The sequence below is a fragment of the Balaenoptera borealis genome (assembly GCF_965194805.1).
Source record: "Balaenoptera borealis genome assembly, chromosome: 11".
NCBI lineage: Eukaryota > Metazoa > Chordata > Mammalia > Artiodactyla > Balaenopteridae > Balaenoptera > Balaenoptera borealis.
In genome coordinates this window covers 100,588,678-100,610,714 of record NC_138868.1, presented here as the reverse complement: position 1 = coordinate 100,610,714, position 22,037 = coordinate 100,588,678, and the positions used below count along the sequence as shown (strand labels likewise).

At 38.7% G+C, this 22,037-nt stretch overlaps 1 long non-coding RNA gene across 2 annotated transcripts in view; it reads left to right on the top strand.

Annotated features, from left to right (window-relative positions):
* LOC309604868 overlaps positions 1 to 22,037 on the top strand; it is a 100,213-nt gene that overhangs the window by 31,231 nt on the left and 46,945 nt on the right. The window lies entirely within an intron of this gene.

The following is a 22,037-nucleotide window of genomic DNA, read 5'->3' as shown; positions in this document are numbered from 1 at the left end:
ATTTATTTATTTATTTTTAGCTGCATTTGGTCTTCGTTGCTGCGTGCGGGCTTTCTCTAGCTGTGTTGAGCTGGGGCTACTCTTCGTTGTTGTGCGTGGGCTTCTCATTGAGGTGGCTTCTCTTGTTGCAGAGCACAGGCTCTAGGCACGCAGGCTTCAATAGTTGTGGGACACAGGCTCAGTAGTTGTGGCTCGCAGGCTGTAGAACGCAGGCTCAGTAGTTGTGGTGCATGGGCTTCGTTGCTCCGTGGCACGTGGGATCTTCCCGGACCAGGGCTCAAACCCGTGTACCCTGCATTGGGAGGCGGATTCTTAACCACTGTGCCACCAGGGAAGTCCCACTAAGCAACCATCTTGATGATGGTAAATAATCAAAAAAAAAAAAAAGAAGAGAAAAGAAAGTAAGGAAAAGGGACTATTCATTCCATATATTAGAATGCATTTTAAATCTAGCACTGATATAAAAACAGAAATTTCAAATAGTATGGCAAAGTGGAAAATCTATAAATATATGAAATTACACATAAAAATTTAATATATAATGAGTATCATAAATGAGATTAATATGTGTGTATATGTATTTGTGTGTTTATAAGTATATGCATATAATATATACACTTTGTAAATCTCATCAGTATAGTACATGAACAGTCCAATTACACAAAAGGAAAATCAACTAATAAACATTTTAAAATCTAATATTGGTAATCATAGTAACACAAATCTAAACAGCAATAAAATACCACTTACATCTATAAATAAGAAAAAAGTAAAAAAAGCAAGTGTAATATTTATTTAGGTGTGTCTCCAAGATAATTTTTAAGCTCAACATTTTTAAGAATTATTCTTTAATTCATTTTGAATCCCTATTTGACAATATGCATTAAAAATCCATAGAAATTCATATCCTTTGTTCTAATGAAGCATATCATAAGGATTTATCTTAAAATAATTCAAAAGATAAGACTATATTCATGATGATGTTTAACTACAGTGTCAAATTATAAAGTTGAAATTGGAAAAAACTTAACTTGTTCAACAATAAATGCAGTGATTAGGAAAAGCCTCATCTATAAACTGGGTTAAGCATGATGTGCTTCTTAAAAATTAAAAAAGTAAAGTTTGGTGTGTGTGTATCACCATTTATTGAGCACTGGCTATGAAGCAGATACTTTATATATATTTATTTCCAAAGCTCATATTCACTCTGCAGGTTAAGTACTTTTCATTCTCAGTTTAAAGAATCTGGGTCCAGTTGCTCTGTGATATTAAGTCACTTATTCAAGGCAGCATAGCTAGTGAGTGATGGAGCTGGGCCTTGATCCCATGCCAGTACAGTGCCTGCCACACCCAGGGCCTGGTCAAAGGGGACAGCCCCGGCTCACAATTCCTGCTGAGGGAACAGCCTTTGGTAGCACATTCTGTACTATGTGATTTCTGCATCTTTACCCCACCCACCCCTCCTACCACCACCGAGGCTGGGGCCTCACCTAAGGGCAGCCAATCCAGAGTCAGGCTAGTAGCTCATGATATGGTCTGTCATGGAATGCTCTGCTAGAAAGGAGATGAATTATCTAAATTCTCACTCTTATTGGTTTAATTTTAGAAATAGGGAGCAAATCAGGCAGTTGTTGGGAAAAGAGGCTGGGAGAATGTGAGACAAGCCAGAGGGCTTTTAATAATACTCTCAAGAGCACTGCTAACTAGGTGAGACAGAACTAGACTGCTAGATCACCCATGCCAGAAAGACTGAGGTGGGTTCAACTCAGGCAGAAAAAAAGTAATCAAAATATGAAGTAAAGGGAAATAGTTGTCGACCACACTAAATTCTGCAAACAGTGCCTGTATCTGCATAATCATATTCATTACATACTCTAGTCCCTTCATGATCTTGTCACTTCTGCAGGCTCATCTCTTAACTCCAGCTAAGCCAAACAATTCATGTGTCTACGGGTATACTGTGCCCGTGATCAATGTTGCCTTTCAGCTCCAAATTCACCCTTTCGCCTGAATGAATAAGTACATCATGCTGTCCCCTCCCTGGAAAGTATTTTCACGTGTCTAGCTTATTCCCTTGCATCCTACAAGACTTGGCTCAAGAGAAAGTACCTCTAAGGAGCTTCCCATGATCTTCTCCATCAAACGGAATCCACATAAGCACGATTCCATGGAGACCCTCTGGGCTATATAACAGCTTCACATCAGGAGAAGTTAATCTGAGTAATGATCAGATATAAAATGAGCAGAAAACAGAAGAGAGGAGTAGGTAGCAGATGTTACAAGGACTGACCCAGGAACCAACCTAATACCAATCCCTAAATGTGCTAGAGGAAAGTGCTCCCTCAAGAAAGGGAGGCATTAGCAGGTGCAAACTAGTATATATAGAACGGATAAACAACAAGGTCCTACTGTATATACAGCACAGGGAACTATATTCAATATCCTGGGATAAACCATAATGGAAAAGAATATAAAAAAGAATGTATATATATGTAAAACTGAATCACTTTGCTGTACAGCAGAAATTAACACAACATTGGAAATTGACCATACTTCAATTTAAAAAATAAATTAAAAAAATAAAAAAAGACTTCCTTGGTGGCACAGTGGTTAAGAATCCGCCTGCCAATGCAGGGGACATGGGTTCGAGCCCTGGTCCAGGAAGATCCCAGGTGCCGCGGAGCAACTAAGCCCGTGCGCCACAACTACTGAGCCTGTGCTGTGGAGCCCGCGAGCCACAACTATTGAGCCCAAGTGCCACAACTACTGAGGCCCATGCGCCTAGAGTCTGTGCTCTGCAACGAGAGAAGCCACCGCAATGAGAAGCCTGTGCACCGCAGCGAAGAGTAGCCCCCGCTCGCCGCAACTAGAGAAAGCCCACGCACAGCAACGAAGACCCAACGCAGCCAAAAACAAACAAACAAACAAATAAATAAACAAATAAATAAAAAAGGGAGGCAGACACTTGGGTTAGAATCATTCACATATCCTTATCTTACCTCCTGAGTTAAAGTAGATATATTTTAAGATATCTACATACATACATGTATATGTGTATATATATTATTATTTTTATATATATATGTATATATAATTGAAAGTTTGAAATCAACAGACTTTTTATCCATTTGTAACTGGGACAAAACTGATATGGTTCTAAATTAATGAGAATGACACACTATAATAGCAATTTGTGTTACAAACTGTTCTGAGGCAACCATCTGTACTACACAAATAAATTTGCCTCTGAGACTGCAAGGCAACACTTTCCCAGAGTCCTACAGAGAATCCAGATGCAAATTTTCCTGGCTCACTGCCTTTGCTTTATCCATTTGGCTAACCAGTTCGTGAGCAAATTTGTATGTAAAATTTTAAAAGCTGGCTCAGGCCTCTAGAGTGAGGTGCAAAAATAATAACAGCAGTTTGTATTTATGTAAGTAGAATATTTATCCTAAGTGATCAGATCATATCAAAATTTTCTCTCATTCATTTACAGCCATTTATTCAAAGCAGAGAAAGTATAAATAAATATTTCAAAAGCATGATTTGGTGAGAAGTATACCCAGCAGTCTACATTGGTTTAAACCAGACATGGGTGTTGTGATTTGTATGTCCCTTAGGGAATGTTTCTTTAAATTCAGAAATGTTGCTTTTTACCAACTGATTGAGATCCCATAAAGTTGTGTTTCTTCATCTGCTGTGCCTAAGATCTACAAAACACTGAGCTCAGAACTAGAAATAAACAAAACCGTAAGACTCAAACTTTGTAATCCAAGAAATTTACAGCTTAATTATTCTCCCCCCACCCAGCTTTATTGAGATATAATTGACATATAATATGGTATAAGTTGAAGGTGCACAATGCAATGATTTAATACATGTATATATTGCAAAATGTTTACCACAGTAAGGTTAGTTAGCACATCCTTCACCTCACATAATTACCATTGTTGTTATTGTGAGAACATTTAAAATCTAACCTTATAGCAACTTTCAAGTATACAATACAATGTTGTTAACTATAGTCACCATACTGTACATTAGCCCCCCCCCAAACTTATTCCTCTTATAATTTGAAGTTTGTACCCTTTGGCCAACATCTCCTCTTCCCCCATCCCCAGCCCCTGGTAAGCATACTTCTACTCTTTGCTTGTATGAGTTCAGCTTTTTTAGAGTTTACTATAAGTGAGATCATATAGCATTTGTCTTTCTCTGTCTACTTATTCTATTTAGCATAATGCCCTCAAAGTCCATTTATGTTGTCAAGAGTGGCAAGAGTTCCATTTTTTTAAAAGCTGAATAAACACTCCACTGTGTATATCTATATCTATTTATATCTAAATCTAGATTCATCCATTTATAGACACGTAGGTTGTTTCCATGTCTTGGCTATTGTGAATAATGCTGCGGTAACACAGAATAGTGATTTCATTTCCTTTGGATTTATATGCAGAAGTGGAATTTGCTGGATCGTATGGTAGTTGTATTTTTAATTTTTTGAGGAAACTCCATACTGCTTTCCACAGTGGTTGCACCAATTTACATTACATCAACAATGCACAAGTGTTCCCTTTTCTTCACATCCTTGCCAACACATGTTATCTCTTATCTTTTTTTAAATTTGTTTTTGTTTTTAAAATTTTATTTATTTATTTATTTATTTTTGGCTGTGTTGGGTCTTCGTTTCTGTGGGAGGGCTTTCTCTAGTTGCGGCAAGTGGGGGCCACTCTTCATCGTGGTGCGCGGGCCTCTCACTATCGCGGCCTCTCTTGTTGCGGAGCACAGGCTCCAGATGCGCAAGCTCAGTTGTGGCTCACGGGCCTAGTTGCTCCGCGGCATGTGGGATCTTCCCAGACCAGGGCTTGAACCCGTGTCCCTTGCATTGGCAGGCAGATTCTCAACCACTGCGCCACCAGGGAAGCCCTTATCTTTTTTGATAATGACCATTTTAACAGGTGTGAGGTGATATCTCACTGTGATTTGGATTTGCATTTCTCTGATGATTAGTGATGTTGAGCACATTTTCATGTGCCTGTTGGTCATTTGTATGTCTTATTTGGAAAAATATCTATTCAGGCCCATTGCTCATTTTTTAATAGGATTATTTGTGAGTTTTTAATTTTGCTATTGAGTTATATGAGCTCCTTTTATATTTTAGATATTAACTTCCTGTCAGAGAGATAGTTTGCAAATATTTTCTCCTATTCCATAGGTTGCCTTTCATCTTGTTCATTGTTTCTTTTGCTGTGCAGAAGCTTTTTACTTTGATGTACTCCCACTTACTGATTATTTTCCTTTGCTGCTTGTGTTTTTAGTGTCATATCAAAAAAGCCTTGCTAAGACCAGTATCAAGGAGATTTTTATCTATGGTTTCTTCTAGGAATTTTATGGTTTCAGGTATTACATTTAAGCTCTTAATCCATTTCGAGATAATTTTTGTGAGTGGTATTAGATAGGGGATCAATTTTCATTCATTTGCATGTGATTATCCAGTTTTCCCATCACCATTTATTGAAGAGATTGTCCTTTACCCATTGAGTATTCTTGAATCCCTTGTCAAATATTGGATGACAGTGTATGTGTGTATTTATTTCTGGGCTCTCTGTTCTATTCCATTGGTCTTTGTGTCTTTTTTTATGCCTGTATCATGAAGTAATTGCCTTGAAATCAAGAAGTGTGATGTCTTCACCTTTGTTCTTTCTCAAGATTGCTTTGTCTATTGGGGGTCTTTTGTAGTTACATATGAATTTTAGGGTTGTTTTTTCTATTTCTGTAAAAAATACAACTTTGATGGAGTTTGCAGTCTGTCCTTAGATGGCTTTGGGTAGTATAAACATTTTAACAATGTCAACTCTCCCAGTTCATGAGCATGAAATAGCTTTACATTTATTTATGTCATCTTCAATGTCTTTCATCAATGTCTTACAGTTTTCACTTCCTGGTTAAATTTATTCCTAAGTAGTTTATTCTTTTTGATACTATTGTAAATTGGATTGTTTTATTTCTTTTTCAGATAGTTATTGTTAGTGTACAGAAATGCAACTGATTTTTGTATATTGATTTTGCATCCTGTAACTTTACTGGACTCATTTGGTTCTAATTTTGTTTTTTCTGCACCATGCAGCTTGCAGGATCTTAGTTCCCTGACCAGGGATTGAACCTGGGCCCCTGCAGTGAAAGCACTGAGTCCTAACCACTGGACCACCAGGGAATTTCCTCTAATGGTTTTTTGATGGTGTCTTTAGGATTTTCTATATACAAGATTATGTCATCAGCAAACCAAGACAATTTTACTTCTTCTTTTCTTATTTGGATGCCTTTTATTTCTTCTACTTGTTTAATTGCTCTGGCTAGGACTTCTAGTACCATGCTAAATAGGAACAGTAATAGTGGGCACCCTTGTCTTGTTCCTGATCTTAGAGGGAAGCTTTCTACCTTTCACTGTTGAGTATGATGTTAGCTGTGGACTTGCCATATATTGCCTTTATTATGTTTAGGTATGTTCCTTCTGTACCCACTTTGTTGAGAGTTTTTGTCATGAAACTATGTTGACTTTTGTCGAATGCTTTTTCTGCATCTATTGAGATGATCATGTGATTCACATTATTAATTTGCATGTGTTGAACCATCCTTGCATCCCAGAGATAAACCTCACTTGCTCATGATGTATGATCCTTCTAATGTGCTACTGAATTTGGTTTGCTAGTATTTTGTTGAGATTTTTTGCCTCTATATGTATCAGGGATATTGACCTGTTGATATTGATCAGGGTTTTCTTTTCTTGTAGTGATATTATCTGGCTTTGGTATCAGAGTAATGCTGGCCTTATAAAATGAGTTTGGGAGTGTTCCCACCTCTTTAACTTTTTGGAAGAGTTTGAGAGGGATTGATATTAATTCCTCTTTAAATGTTTGGTAGGATTAATCCATGAAACCATCTTGTTATGGGCTTTTCTATGTTGGGAGGTTTTTGTTTAGCGATTCACTCTCCTTATTCATTATTGGTCTGTTCAGTTTTCCTGTTTTTTTCCTGAGTCAGTTTTGGTAGGTTGTAAGTTCTAGGAATTAATCCATTTTTTCTAGGTTTGTCCAATTTGTTGGCATATAATTGTTCGTAGTTGTCTTTTATAATCCTTTGGGTTTCTATGTATTGGTTGTAATGTCCCCTCTTTCATTTATAATATTATTTATTTGAGCCCTCTCTTTTTTTTCTTAGTAAGTCTAGTTGAAGTTTTCAATTTTATTTAACTTTTCATAAAACCATTTTGTTCCATTCTCTATTTCTGCTCAGATCTTTGTTATTTCCTTATTTTCTGTTAACACTGGACTCGGCTTAGTTTGTTCTTTTTCTAGTTCCTTGAGACGTAAAGTTAGGTAGTTTATTTGAGATCTTTCTTTTTTCTTAATATACACATTTATTGCTATAAACTTCCCACCTGAACAATTTTTGCTGTATCTCATATGTTTTGGTATGTTGTTTCCATTTTCATTTGTTTGAAGATATTTTTTTATTTCCCTTTTGATTTCTTCTTTGACCCATTAGTTGTTCAGGAGTGAACAACCACATTTTTATGGATTGTCAAGTTTTTCTCTTTTTATTGATTTCTAATTTCATACCATTGTGGTTGGAAAAGGTACTTGGTATGATTTCAGTCTTTTTAAAATTGCTAAGTCTTGTTTTGTGGCCTAACATACAATCTATCCTAGAGAATGTGCCATGTGCACTTAAGAATGTGTCTTCTGCTGCTTTTGGATGGAATACTCTATATATTTCTGCTAGATCCACTTGGTCTAAAATATAGATCAAGTCCAGTGTTTCTGTATCAATTTTCTGTCTTGATGATCTATCCTTTGCTGAAAACTGGATATTTAATTTCCCTACCATAATTGTATTGTTGTCTATTTCTCCCTTGTATCTGTTGGTGTATGCTTAATATATTTAGGAGCACCAATGTTGCATACCTGTATATTTATAATTGTTATATCCTCTTGATACATTGACCTCTTTATCATTTTATAATGACCTTCTTTGTCTCTTAATACAGTTTTTGACTTTAAGTCTATTTTGTCTGATGTAAGTATAGCTACCCCTGCTCTCTTTTGGTTTCCATTTACATCAAATATCTTTTTTCATTCCTTCACTTTGACCCTGAGTGTGCCCTTAAAGTCAAAGTGAGTCTCTGGTAGACAGCATGTAGTTGAGTCTTGCTTTTTTATCCATTCAGTCACTCTATATACTTTGGTTGGACAATTTAATCCATTTACATTTAAATTAATCATTGGTCAATAAGGACTTATTAATGTCATCTTGTTAATTGTTTTCTGGCTGTTTTATAGTTCTTTTGTTCCTTTCTTCATCTCTTGCTGTTTTCCTTTGTGCATTGAGTATTTTCAGTAGTGGTGTACTTTGATTTCCTGCTTTTTAGTTTGTCTTTACCTATTATAGATTTGGTTTTGTGGCTACCCTTATGCTTACATGAAACTTTTTTTTTTAATTTAAAAAAAAATTTTTTTAAATTTATTTATTTGGCTGCACTGGGTCTTTAGTTGGGGCATGCGGGATCTTCATTGCAGGGGATGGGATCTTCATTGCAGCTTGCAGGATCTTTTTAGTTGTGGCATGTGGAATCTTTAGTTGTGGCATGCGGGCTCTTAGTTGCAGCATGCAGGATCTAGTTCCCTGACCAGGGGTTGAACCTGGGCCCCCTGCATTGGTAGCATGGAATCTTAACTGCTGGACCACCAGGGAAGTCCCTAAATGAAACTTCTTATAGACAGGTTTAAGAGTCTATGTTAAGTGATAACAACTTGATTTCAATTGCATGTAAAAACTCTACCCTTTTATTCCCTCCTCCACATCTTATTATTTTTATGTCACAATTTACATGTTCTTATGCTGTGTATCCATTAACAGATTATTGTAGCTATAGCTATTTTTAATACTTCTGCCCTTTTACCTTTATGCTGGAGTTTAATATTAGCACCCATCATGTTACAGTATTGGAGTATTCTGAATTTGATTATATATTTTTCTAGTGTGTTTTGTATTTTCATATATATTTTCATGTTACTAATTAACATTCTTCCATTTCATGAAGTTCTTGAAGAACTCCTTTCCACATTTCTTGTAAGGAAGGTGTAGTTACGGTGAACTCCCTCAGCTTTTGTGTGTCTAAGAGTCTTTATCTTTCCTTTATTTCTGAAGGATGACTTTGCTGGGTAGTGTATTCTTGGCTGGCAGGTTTTTTTCTTTCAGCACTTTGAATGTATCATCCCACTCTTTTGTGGCCTATAAAGTTTTTGCTGAGAAAGCAGCTGATAGCTTTATGGGGATTCCCTTGTAAGTGACAAGCTTCTGTTCTCTTGCTGCTCTCCAGATTCTCTCTTTGTCTTTGATTTTAGACAGCATTATTATAATATATCTTGGGGAAATCATTTGGGGTTGAAATTTTGGGGTGACCAGTTAGCTTCATGAACTTGGATGTCTAATTCCCTCCTGTTTTGGGAAGTTCTCAGCCATTATTCTTTAAGTAAGTTTTCTTTTTTTTTTTTTTTTCCTTGTTCTCTCAGTTTATTTTATTTTTCTTTGAATTTTATTTATTTATTTATTTTATACATCAGGTTCTTATTACTTATCTATTTTATACATATTAGTGTATATATGCCAATCCCAGTCTCCCAATTCAGAAAATATGGAACGCTTCACAAATTTACGTGTCATCCTTGCGCAGGGGCCATGCTAATCTTCTCTGTATGGTTCCAATTTTAGTATATGTGCTGCCAAAGCGAGCACAAGTAAGTTTTCTTTCCCTTTCTCCCTCTCTTCCCCTTCTGGGACCCTAATAATGCATCAATTGTTTCTTTTAAGGATGCCCCGTAAGTTCTGTAGGCTTCGTTTCATTCCTTTTAATTTGTTTTCTTTTTGTTCCTCTGACTGGATAATTTCAAATGATCTGTCTTTGAATTATTGATTGATGCTTTCTTCTGCTTATCCAGTCTGCTATTGAACTTCTCTGTTGAATTCTTCAGGTCAGTCATTGTATTCTTCATCTCCAAAATTTCTGTTTAGTTCTTTCTTGTGTTTTCTCTTTGTTGAACTTCTCATTTTGTTTCATATTGTTTTCCTGATTTTCTTAAATTGTTTATCTGTGTTCTCTTGTGGCTCTCTGAGCATCTCGAGAACAATTATTTTGAATTCTTTATCAGGCATTCATGTATCTTCATTTTCTTGAGGTTACTGGAAGTTTACTGTGTTCCTTCAGTGGTGTCATGGTTCCCTGATTCTTTGTGATCTCTCTAGCCTTGTATGTGAAGAAACAGTCCCTTTCAGATTTTATGGACTGACCTTGGTAAGGAAGGACCTCTACAGCACGCTGGAGCATGTTGTGACTCTAGGTCTACACATGTGGGAACTTGTGATGGTCCACGTCGGGGGGTTATGATGTCTCATCAGCTTGGGCTGCTAGGGTCCATGACATCAACAACTGCGTGGTCCTAGACAAGGACTGCAAGGGTCTGCAATGGCTGCAAGGCCTGTTAGAGTCCTCATTGGTGCCTCCAGTTCCAGTGGCTAGGGACCAGGGCAGGCAGTGGTGGTGGCCAGAGCTGGTGATGTACAGACACTTGTCTGTGGGGGCTGGGTACAGATGCCTTGTAGTGGCATGGGCCAGGTACAGAAAAGCACATAGTGGTGGTGGTCAGGGTCAGCAGCAAGGTGCCAGGGCCAACTATGGGTGCATTGGCAGCTGCAGGGGCCCTGGCCGTCAGTGTCCACTCTGTGGCTACAGGGTCTCCCTATGGGCACAGCATAGCTGTGGAGGCCAGCAATAGGTGTTGGCCTGGGGACAGGCAAGTGCATAGGTGGAAGGTCTAGCTGCAGGTGAGTTGAGCAGGACAGGCCAGTGTCAGGAGACAGGGCTGGATCCAGGCCCACAAGCCACTGTTGGGCCCCTGGCTATTGGCATTCACTCCTGTGCCTGCAGGATCTCCTCAAGGGTGTGCACATAGCAGTGGAGACTAGTGATGGAAGTCAGGCCAAGCGTGTGCAGGTGCACAGCTGGAGGGGCTAGCTAGCCCCAGATGTGCACAGAGTGTGTGGAGGGGTCCGCTGCCTGGGTCTAGGCTGGCATCTTGTATTCATATAGCCACAGAGGCTGGGCCTGGCTGCCCGGCTTTGGGGGTGAGGGAAGTTGAGGATGGATGCTCAGGTGGCTGGCATCTGTGATCAGGAAAACCTTTGGAGGAAGTCTCAATGGTGGACTCTGTAGGGGGTCCATGCTGGCTCTCCTGGGCATTGGTTTCTTCAGTGGCAAAAGCTGCTGGTGTCCTCTGCAGAGCAGGTCACTGGGAACCACGGTCGCTCCGCTATGTGGCTAATACTGGTAGCCCTGCTTTTCTTCCTTGTCCCTAGCTATCTCTATATGTCTCAGCTTTTTCAGTTTCTGGGTGGGGTGAGACCAAAGTGAGTCCCTTGTGCGGTGCCCTAAGCAGCTGATAAAGCTCTCACTCTCCCTTTCCCAGCGAGGGGAGCTCTTCAAGCTGGGGAGCTCCCTCCTGGTGCTGAGCAGGGTTCGCCTGGGGGCTGGGATGATGCAGGCAACATGATTCTGTTCTTCCTTCCTTTTTTGTGTGGTTATTCTCAAGTGTTTTGTTCTACTGTGTTGCTGAAGTTTCTTAAGTGGACTCTGAACTCTCTCAGAGCCATTTTTGTTTGTGGATAGCTGTCTAATTGTTGGTCTTTGTCGGGGGCTGGAGGGTGGTGTCTCCTACTCTGCCACGATGGTCACGTCACTCAGCATAATCTTTCTTAACGGTAATTTTGCACCGCTTCTAAAAATAAGACATATACTCTAGCATGCTTTTAAAAATATCTTATTACAGATTTAATACAGACTAATTGTAAGAAATTTAAAACTACAGAAAAGTAAAAAGAAGAAAATGAAGCCATCTGCAATCTTAATACTCAAAAATAACTACTGTTAACCAGTCGGTACACTTTCCTTTTAGTCTTTTTTAAATGCTCATATTAAAATATAAATTTTACGTAGTTCATACAGATCTTAATTTTCAAATGAAACAATGTGAATTTTCTGAAGTGGCAAAATGTTCTTCACAAACTTTATTTTAAAGACTGCAAACTTATTTATTATATACGACCATTAAATATTATTTTTTACACACATCTGATTACGTCAATTCCCCATTGCTCTCAGGTTTAAGTACAAACTTGGCATGGCCTACGAGACTGTTCTTAAACTTTCCCTTCCCTTGTCTCATGCTTCTTTTTCCTCCTTTATGTTCTAGACTGAGGGCATATTCAGTCAGTTTCCATGTATCATATTCGCTCTCACTTCCAGGACTCTGTCCATGCTGATCATTCTAACACATTATTATTCTTTTTCCTCTCCATCACTTACTTCTACCCACTTGTGCTCCCACTCATGTTTTCTAATTAACACCTACTAATCTCTGATGGAAGGAGAAGGTATAGACAGAAGAAAAGAGGGAAGCCTCTGATCAAGCCCTTAGAACAGAATAGAATTCATAAGTAGACCCATGCATGTATCGTCAACTGATTTTGATTAGAGAGAGAAGGTAATTAAATGAAGAAACGACAGTCTTTTCAACAAACGGTACTAGAACAGCACGGTATTTTTATAGAAAGGAAGAATTTCAACCTTTACCTCACACCATACATAAAAATTAACTCAAAGTAAATCATGGACCAAAATGTAAACATTTAAACTACAAAACTTCTAGCTAAAAACAGAATATAATCTTTGAGATTTTGGAGTCAGCAAATAATTCTTAGATAGGACACAAAAGCATGAATCATAAGAGAAAAAAATTCATAAAATGAACTTCATTGAAATTAAAATCTGCTCTCTTGAGCACCATTTAAAAAATGAAAGACAAGCCGTAAAGTGGGGAAAAAATTTTACAATACATGTAAGTGACCCAGGCCTTATCTAGAATATAGAGAACTCTTGTATCTCAGTAATAAGAAAACAGCCCATTAAAAATAAGCAAAAGATTTAAACAAACACTTTACAAAAAATATATGCAAATGGCCCATGAACACATGAGATGTTAAACATCGTTAGTCATCAGGGAAATGAAAATTATAACCACAATGAGATATCACAAAACATCTATTAGAATGACTAAAAAAGATGGGCAATGACGAGTGTGGTGAGGTGTGGAGTGACTAGAACTCTGATGACTGGTGAGGAGAATGTAAGATGGTACAACCACTTTGGAAACAACTTGGCATTTCTCATACATTTAAAGATCCACTTTATGACCCAGCAATTCAATCCGAAGTATTTATCCAAGTGAAATGAAAATATATGTCCACACAAAGACTGGTACATGAATGTGCATAGCAGTTTTCTTTGTAGAAACCCCAAACGGGAAGCATCCCAAATGTCTATCAACAGGCAGATGGCTTCCATACCGCTCGTAATAAAAAGGAATGAACCACTGATAGATGAAATAACATAGATAAATCTCAGAAGCATGCTGAGCAAAATAAGTCAGAAAAAAAGAAAATATAATATACAATCCCATTAATATAAAACTCTAGGAAAAATTTAAAGTATAATAACAGAAAGTGTATCAGTGGTTGTCTAGGATCAGGGTGGTTGTGGGGATTGATTGGAAGGGGCATAAGGGTACCTTTGGGGGTGAGGGACATGTTCTATATCTTACTTGTGGTAGTGGTTGCTACAGAGATGTATATATTTGTCAGAATTCATTAAACTGTACACTTAAGATGTGTACCTTTTATTATCTGTAAATTATACATCAATAAATTTGATTTTTAAAAAGTGTGTCCATTGCTATTGAGAAGTTTGGTAAGTCAAGGACAGAGAAGGGACTATTGCAAATGGCAATATTAAAAGTCATGGGTGACTTAATTAAGAATAGTTTCAATGAAGGGATGAAGACCAAAACCTGACTGAAGCAGGTTGAAGAGAGAATGGTGGTTGAGACAGTGGAAATACAGCTGTACATAATTCTTCAAGGATTTTTGCTATGAACGGAAGCAGAGAAATTGGGTGGTACTTGAGAGGCATGTGGGAGTCAAGGGAAAGATTGGGGCAGAAAGTCAAGGGAAAGTTATTAAGGCGTAACTGTATGCCGATGGGAATGATCCAGTAAAGAGAGTGAGATTGATGATACAGGAGAAAAAGAAAGTATTGCCGGAGAAAGTTGTTGAGAAGGCGAGAGCATGTGGGATATTAAGCACAAGAGGAGATACTTACCTCTCATAGGAGCTGGTGTGCACTGTCCACTGTAACAGGAGAGAAGGCAGGTTAAGTGGGTACAGATGCATGGAGATTGGTAGATTTGCTGGTGGGAGAGTGAAGGATTGCTCATCTGATGGCTGGTTTTTCTCAGTGAATTAAGAATGAGTGGGGTAGAAGGTGGAGGCTTAAGGAGGGAGATTAAGGTCGGAAACAGTCTCTGGAGAGAGAGAGAGAATTCACTAGAAAATATAGCACAACTGGTTGAGATGACTGCCCACTGGAGAATTTTTAATCATTCATTCAAAGGGAAACCAATGAGCAAATGTGTGTGGCTTTCTCTAGCAGTGCTCAGCTTATGGGCTGCAGGCATGTAGAACACAGAATCTTGCACTGAACTAAGGTTGACACTTTGCAGGTGATTATGCAGAAAAAGCTGGGCAGAGGTTTTAGTGTGGTTGCACGGGAGTGGTTATATAGTGGACCATAGAATCTAAGGTAGGTAACAAGGGAATGATGGCAAGAAGGGTGTGATGGATGGAGAAGTGGTCAGATCAATAGCTTGCAGGCTCTGCCGGGATCAGAGAATTGCTAGAATGGGAGTAAATGAGCTGAAAGGCTAAGAGATGGTAGTCCAGGAGTGTGAAGCTTGAAATCAAGCTTTGAGATTGGGTTCAATTCTTTAGATGATGAGGGTTAGGGTATGACAATGGAAATGATGGCTGAGGGGGAGGTGGAAGTCAGAGACCTGACAAGTCCAAGGCATTTGAAATCAGTAAGCATGATGACAGGAGTAGAGATAGAAAGGAGGGCAAGTGAGCCAGAACTAGAGGTACGAGTAAATGAGAGCGAGTGACCAAGTAGGACTCAGTAGGTGACAACCACACGGAGGGGAGCAGTTGTGAAGTCTGATGGCTGGCTTGTCTTTATTCTGAACCGCTAAATACTATTTCCCCCTTTATATAGTTTTGAAGGTGGAGAGAAGGAAGGAAAACAAAATAGATTGTATACACATTCTTAAAGTGTTGAATTTTCCTCTCTATTTTATTGATTTCAAGTCTACCTTGAATCACCTAATCATGTTTTGCTGGATGAGTAAAGTTTGAGAGCTCTCTACTGATGGGATTAAAAGTGTTTGGAAGGATTTTCTTGATGATAACCTGATGCAAACAGCCATTTACAGCACTGTGAATGCAATTGCTACTGAAGGGATTAAATAACAGCTGAACCTTATTAACTATGTTATATGTGGCCCAAAGATCCAACTTTTTTTTTAATTAATTTATTTTTAGCTGCGTTGGGTCTTCTTTGCTGCGCAAGGGCTTTCTCTAGTTGCGGTGAGCAGGGACTACTCTTTGTTGCGGTGAGCGGGCTTCTCTTTTTGGGGGCTTCTCTTGTTGCTGAGCACGGGGTCTAGGTGCGCGGGCTTCAGTAGTTATGGCATGCGGGCTCAGTAGTTGTGGCTCACGGGCTCTAGAGCGCAGGCTCAGTAGTTGTGGTACATGGGCTTAGTTGCTCCGTGGCGTGTGGGATCTTCCTGGACCAGGGATGGAACCTATGTCCCCTGCATCGGCAGGCGGATTCTCAACCACTGCCCCACCAGGGAAGCCTGATCCAACTATTTTTATTCAGAGTTATGCCAAGACTCCATTTACTGTGTGGGGCAGACACTCGTGCCCAGCACCCTCATTTCTACTTGTGGTATCACTCAAATTTAAAAAATCTATTATTAATAAATATATTAAAAACAATTACCTACCGTGTTGAATACCTACCATGTGCCAGACACTTGGCTAGCTATAATATTAATATCAATATTAACATTAATTGAATCTTATTATGTTCCAGGCATTTATGCTTTGACTGTGTAATCTAATTTACTCTTCACAGTAGCCAGATAAAGGGTTAAAGCTAAGATGAAGAGATTATGGTTCAAAAATTCTTGCCTAAGATCTCATAGTTATTAAAACTGAATACAAGTGGGGTTCAAAAGTCTGAAGTTGACTCTGAGGTTTCTGCATGAACACTATGTCCTATTTGCCCTACAACGATCCTTACTACATGCAGAGGTGAATGGTCCCCATGAATGGTATCACCCAGTGGAGGGAGGTAGACCTCTCAACAAATAGGTACAAGACCACAGTGGGTGCTAGGAGGAGGGCTCGAATTACGTAATAAGTGGTGAGCTCAAGAGCCATATCAAAGGAAAAATATTCAGCATTTAGCAGATTGACTAGTTGCCTGGCTACAGTAACAGCCTCCTAGGTGGTGGGCTCCTGTCACCAGGCCTTTCCTTCCATACCATTCTGAATATCACTGCTAGAGGTCATCTTCCTAAAACACCTGTGCACTTGCTCAGTTTTTCCTGTGTCGTTGTATCCAAACATCTGCACTTAGCTTTTAATTCCCATGCTTTTTTTTTTTTTCCTTTTTTTTCTGGGTGGTGGGAAAACAGGTGATTTTAATTTTCTTTTTTTAAACATCTTTATTGGAATATAATTGCTTTACAATGTTGTGTTAGTTTCTGCTGTTATAACAAAGTGAATTAGCTATAGGTATACATATATCCCTGTATACAAAAATAAACTCAAAATGGATTAAAGACCTAAATGTAAGGCCAGACACTATAAAACTCTTAGAGGAAAACATAGGCAGAACATTCGATGACATAAATCACAGCAAGACCCTTTTTTGACCCACCTCCTAGAGAAATGGAAATAAAAACAAAAATAAACAAATGGGACCTAATGAAAAGCTTTTGCACAGCAAAGGAAACCATAAACAAGACGAAAAGACAACCCTCAGAATGGGAGAAAATATTTGCAAATGAAGCAACTGACAAAGGATTAATCTCCCATGCTTTTTAATGAAGTTACTTCTAAGAACTCTAAGAACTCCAGCAGGAGTAAACATGTGTGGGGATTTCTGTCCCAGACTCCCTCTGTCCCAATTCCTCTGAGGAATTGCCCTCTTTGCTGAGCCCATACCCACCTCTCCCTATGGTCCCCGCCTCCATGGCAGGAAACAGGCCACCAGCATTTGACAAGTATGCCTTTCCTACAGGAGAGGCCGAACTCTTTCTCAGTTCAGTTTCAATGCTAAAACCCTAGGTTGGGACTTTTCATTCGAGTTGGGTAGAGACCCCTGAAAAAATGAATCACAGCCAACAGCAGGCGGTAAGAGGGTGGGAGGGTGCGGGCACATCCTCCTCTGTATCCACAATACAAGGAGCATTGTGTCCAAACATGGAGAGAGAGAAAGCAAGAGAATGCTAGAGCAAGCATGGTTTCTTTGTTAAGTATGTTAACATTTGGGGAATCTGGGAAGAGGCATAAGATTTATCTTCTAAGATATCGGAAAATTCTTTGAACTATTTTTAAACCTTTCTATAAGTCTGAAATTAGTCCAAAACAAATGTTTAGCAAATTTTGTGATATGTGTGGGGTTTTTTTTTTTTTAACCAGAATAAAAATGTAAAATAAAATAAAATACAAGTGGTATCTGGGAGGGGACGGTCAGCTTCAGTTTCCATGGTGCGTGTCACTCCCACTGCCCTGCACTTGATTTTGCACAGGTACCTTGACGAGCTAGCCTCGCGAAGGTGTTTCAAGGGATGTGCAGTTAGAATGACCTGACTGGGGAGGATATTGAGCACAGGGTCTAGGGATTTTGATGTTATTTTATATCAGCAAACAGGTCATTGGTGGTTTTGAACAGTGCAGCAATATTATTTCGAAAGAGAACTCTACGTGGAGGACAATTTGGAAGCGGAGTGACCTCAGGGAGACTTAACTAAGAACAATGGAAAAGGAAAGGAGAAATGTGAGCTAAATTTTAAAGGAAGAATTGACAAATTTGGCTACTGCTGGTGATACCATTGATGGAAATGGGGGACACTGGATATGTTTGAAGATACGTAAACATAGAGAGCTACAGAGCATTATAAATAGTGCCAGAGAAAAAGTAGAGGGACTTCCCTGGTGGTCCAGTGCTTAAGACTCCACGCTTCCACTGCAGGGGGCACGGGTTCAATCCTTGGTCGGGGAACTAAGATCTCTGCATGCTGTGTGGTGCAGCCAAAAAAAAAATAATAATAAGAAAAAACAAATAAATCTAAACTGAGCAAAAGAAAAAAAAAAAGGAGAATCACCTTATGAAAAAAAGGCATGGATAAAATCATAAGATGGGTAAATATTTATGTAATGGGGGGGATTTCTAAATATGACATCAAACAGAAACGTTGGACTATAAATTTTTTTAAAAATATTTATTTATTTATTTGGCTGCACCGGGTCTTAGTTGCAGTATGCAGGATCTTTTAGTTGCAGCATGCAGAATCTAGTTCCCTGACCAGGGATTGAACCCGGGCCCCCTGCATTGGGAGCATGGAGTCTTAACCACTGGACCACCAGGAAAGTCCCGAACTATAAAATTTTAAATTGTATAGATTTTTTAAAACCCCCCCACACAAATTAAAAAGTAAATGAATGACCTGAGAATAAACTTTGCAATGTACATTTATATATCTATTTAAGATATATTCTCAATATCAGTAAATCCATAGTAAAAGACAAGCTCCCAATTATGAAATTGGTTAAAGGCAGCCAATTTACAAAAGAAAACACACATATGGCTGAAGGAAGGAAGGAAGGGAGGGAGGGAGGGAGGGAGAAAAGAAGGTAGTTCAGTCATTAACAGTCAGATAATTAAATTAGAAAAGCTACTGTGTTCCACCCATCAAATTGCAAAGATTCAAAAATGATAGTAAGCTGGGGAGTTTGGGAAGTTATGCGAAGAAACAAGCAGTCACATACGTGATTGGTGGGTGCAGAAGTCTTTCTGGAAGAAATATACATACCTATTGTCCAGCACTTTCCTTTCTAGAAATTAATCCAGAGTAAGTAATCATAAGTGTATACAGTAACTTATCTACAAGAATATTCATTAAAAGTGTTTAAAATAATAAAATTTATTGCAAATGAAGCAACTGACAAAGGATTAATCTCCAAAATTTACAAGCAGCTCATGCAGCTCAATATCAAAAAAACAAACAACCCAATCCAAAAATGGGCAGAAGACCTAAATAGACATTTCTCCAAAGAAGATATACAGATTGCCAACAAACACATGAAAGAATGCTCAACATCATTAATCATTAGAGAAATGCAAATCAAAACTACAATGAGATATCATCTCACACCGGTCAGAATGGCCATCATCAAAAAATCTACAAACAATAAATGCTGGAGAAGGTGTGGAGAAAAGGGAACCCTCTTGCACTGTTGGTGGGAATGTAAATTGATACAGCCACTATGGAGAACAGTATGGAGGTTCCTTAAAAAACTAAAAATAGAACTACCATACGACCCAGCAATCCCACTACCAGGCATATACCCTGAGAAAACCATAGGTCAAAAAGTGTCATGTACCACAATGTTCATTGCAGCTCTATTTACAATAGCCAGGACACGGAAGCAACCTAAGTGTCCACCAACAGATGAATGGATAAAGAAGATGTGGCACATATATACAATGGAATATTACTCAGGCATAAAAAGAAACAAAATTGAGTTATTTGTAGTGAGGTGGATGGACCTAGAGTCTGTCATACAGAGTGAAGTAAGTCAGAAAGAGAAAAACAAATACCATATGCTAACACATATATATGGAATCTAAAAAAAAAAAAAAATGGTCACAAAGAACCTAGGGGCAAGACGGGAATAAAGATGCAGACCTACTAGAGAATGGACTTGAGGATACGGGGTGGGGGAAGGGTAAGCTGGGACAAAGTAAGAGAGTGGCATGGACATATATACACTACCAAACGTAAAATAGATAGCTAGTGGGAAGCAGCCTCATAGCACAGGGAGATCAGCTCGGTGCTTTGTGACCACCTAGAGGGGTGGGATAGGGAGGATGGGAGGGAGGGAGACACAAGAGGGAAGAGATATGGGGACATATGTATAACTGATTCACTTTGTTATAAAGCAGAAGCTAACACACCATTGTAAAGCAATTATACTCCAATAAAGATGTTAAAAAAATAAATAAATAAAATAAAATAATAAAATTTAAAACAACCTAAATGTATAAATTAGGGGATTACTTAGATAATTTATGGTAATAAAATGCTCAGTAGCCATTATAAATGTTATTATAGATGTATGTCATAAGGATGAAGAGTTATTCAGTAAAAAGAAAAAGAGAAGAACAAAAATCATGTATATTATAATATCATTCTTGTTAAAAAATTCAAAGATAAAAATCTGGAAGTACATGTATCAAAATAATATTAATAAAGTTGTTTGTGAAGGCCAGGTATGGAAATTATTTCTTTCCTTCATGTTTTCTTACTGTATTTTCTAATGTTCGTACAAATAGTTTTATTACTTTTATAATCTTTTTAAATATACTTTTTTAGTTTAGCAATCTTAGATTTATAGGAAAGTTGAAAAGATAATAGATCCCTACATCCTTTGCCCAATTTCATCTATTGTTGTTGCTTTATTGAGATATAATTCACACACCATACAAGTCACCTATTTAAAGTATACAATTCAGTAGTTCTTAATATATTCACAGAGTTGTACAATCATCACCATACTCAATTTTAGAACATTTTCGTCACTTCAAAATTAAATCTTATACCCATTGGCAGTCCCCATTTTCCCTCAGCATAGACAACCAATACTCTACTTTTTGTCTCTATAGATTTGACTATTCTGAACATTTCACATTAAAGAAGTTATACAGTATGTAGCCTTTTGTGACTGATGATGTTTTCAAGGTATGTCCATGTTGCAGCATGTTTAAGTACTTCATTCCTTTTGATTGCTGAATAATATTCCATTGTAGGGAGATACCATATTTATTTTTCTATTCATCAGTGGAAGGACACTTGGGTTGTTTCCACTTTTTGGCTATTATGAATAATATTGCTATGAACATTAGTGTACAAGTTTTTGTGTGGACATGTGTTTTCAATTCTTTTGGATGTATACCTAGGAGCAGAATTGCCGGGTCCTATGGTAACTCTATGTTTAACGTTTTGAGGAACTGCAAGAATGTTTTCCAAAGGCACTACACCATTTTATCTCCCCACAGCGGTGTATGACGTTTCCAATTTCTTTTTTTTTTTTTTTTTTTTTTGTAACAAATTCAATAAAGACTGCTTTATTGCTGCACGACAGTCATGAAACTCAGCTGCACAGGGACCTTACCACACCGCGCAGAGGCTGGTTCACGGGACCTTGTGATCCTGTTAATGGGCCTCTCTGTTGTAATTAACACAGGCCGCAGGGACGAAAAGTTCCCCTCGGCCCTTCTGAAAATGTTCGGGAATGGTAGTGCAGGAAGGGAATACACACTTTCTGCATTTGTGCCCTGCACTGCGGCAGCTGTTGCTGTTGGGAGTCGCTGTGCTAATTCTCTTAGGTCATTTTTCCCTTCAGTTGTTCTGACTACCTCCAAGAGCTCCACGGCTGCACGCTTGTCTCACTGGAAAAGGCACAGCCCCAATTCTGTGCAGGGACGACGCGAAGCAGAGTGTGATGCATCTCTCTGGAGCATCAAGTTTATTAACTAGAATTGGAAGAACCAAGGAGTTCTTGGAACAAGAACTATCCCCCTCCCCCACCAACACGGAAGACAGAAGAGTAGGGGAGGGGAGACGTGCCCCAGGAATGACAGTCCAGTCTCTCAAGTTTCACCCAGGTGGGGGTTGAGGGGCAGACCTGCATCCACAGTGACCTCGCTTTCGGTCGCCCGGGCTGCTCCGGACCATCCTCTG